This window comes from Cyanistes caeruleus, chromosome 2 (assembly GCF_971803275.1).
Source record: "Cyanistes caeruleus chromosome 2, bCyaCae1.hap1.1, whole genome shotgun sequence".
Lineage (NCBI taxonomy): Eukaryota > Metazoa > Chordata > Aves > Passeriformes > Paridae > Cyanistes > Cyanistes caeruleus.
In genome coordinates, this window is record NC_141702.1 from 11,328,883 (window position 1) to 11,330,268 (window position 1,386).

Consider the following 1,386-nt stretch of genomic DNA (forward strand, 5'->3'; position numbering starts at 1 on the left):
TTAGGAATATGTGGAAATGAATAAATGTATTAATACACAGCAGCCTGTCAGGAGCCCTTGGCATGCTGTGAGCCCATGTACTGCATTTGCCAGTCAAATCTTGCCTGATACTCCCAGCAGTCCCCGACAGCAACCTGCTCACATGGGAATCAACAAGGAGTCTGCTTTTACATGGAAATATCTGGCATTATCACAGAATCACAGAATATGCTGAGTTGTAAGGGATGCACAGAGAGAATGAAGTCCAACTCCCAGCCCTGCAGAGGACACCCCAGTTATCACACCACGTGCCCAAGAGCATTATTCAAATGCTTCTTGAGCTCTGTCAGGCTTGGTGCTGTGAGCACTTCCCTGGGGAGCCTGTTCCAGTGCCCAGCCACCCTCTGAGTGAAAAACCTTTTCCTGATATCCAACCTAACCTGCCCTGACACAACTTCAGGCCATTCCCTCAGGTCCTGTCACTGGTCACCAGAGTGAAGAGATCAACGTCTGCCCCTCCCCTTCACAAGGAGGTTGTGGATTGTGAATTTCTATCTAAGCCATAAGTGGTATTCCATTTACAGGCTTGACACAAATGTGATGTTTATTTACCCCAAATTTATGTTCCACAATCTGAGCAACACCATGACTTCTTACAAAAGCACTGCCTGTGCTCACTAATTTCATCCCTGCTAAGCTTTGCTTGCTGCTCTCCAGCTGGATGGAACATGCCTTTCTGGATTCAGAAAGACCCTCATTTTTAGACATAAAAATTTTAGACATTTTTAGGCTGCTGGATTAGAGGCTGGTCAGGAAGGGGGGCCAGGGTAGGAGCAGGAGGGGATAGAAGAGAGAAAGAAGGAAAGGGGACAAAAGCACTGGTATAAAAAAAGCCCAGGAAATAAGTGAAAGAAATACGAGGACTCTTTCTGTCAGCTTCTTTTTTCTCTTTCTTCTGAGGCACTCTCATGCTTCTCCACCACCCTTTTGACTAATTGCTTCCTGCCTTCTCCCATTTCTCTTTTCTAATTCCTCCACATTGGACTTTTTCCTCTACTAACATATCCCAAAAAGCAGTGCCAGTGTCAGAGCCTGCCCCTTGCAAGGCGGGAGCTGTGGGCAGTGGGGTGATACCCCTGCCAGCTGGAAGCCTCTCAAAGAGAGCTGCAGTGCAGTGCAGTGCAGTGCTGCCTCCCCATCACACACTAGGGAAAGCCAGGCAAAGGTGGATGCTCCTGTGGAAATACTGGGTATCGAAAGGGAAGAGTTTGGCATCAAAACTAAGAAAGGAACAACATGCCAGTAAATGGTTTTGTATAAAATCAAACAAATCTCTCCCACACAAAATGGGATGCATGTCTAAATGGTAATCTCTGCTTTGGTGTCTGAAACAGAGGAGCTTGGTGG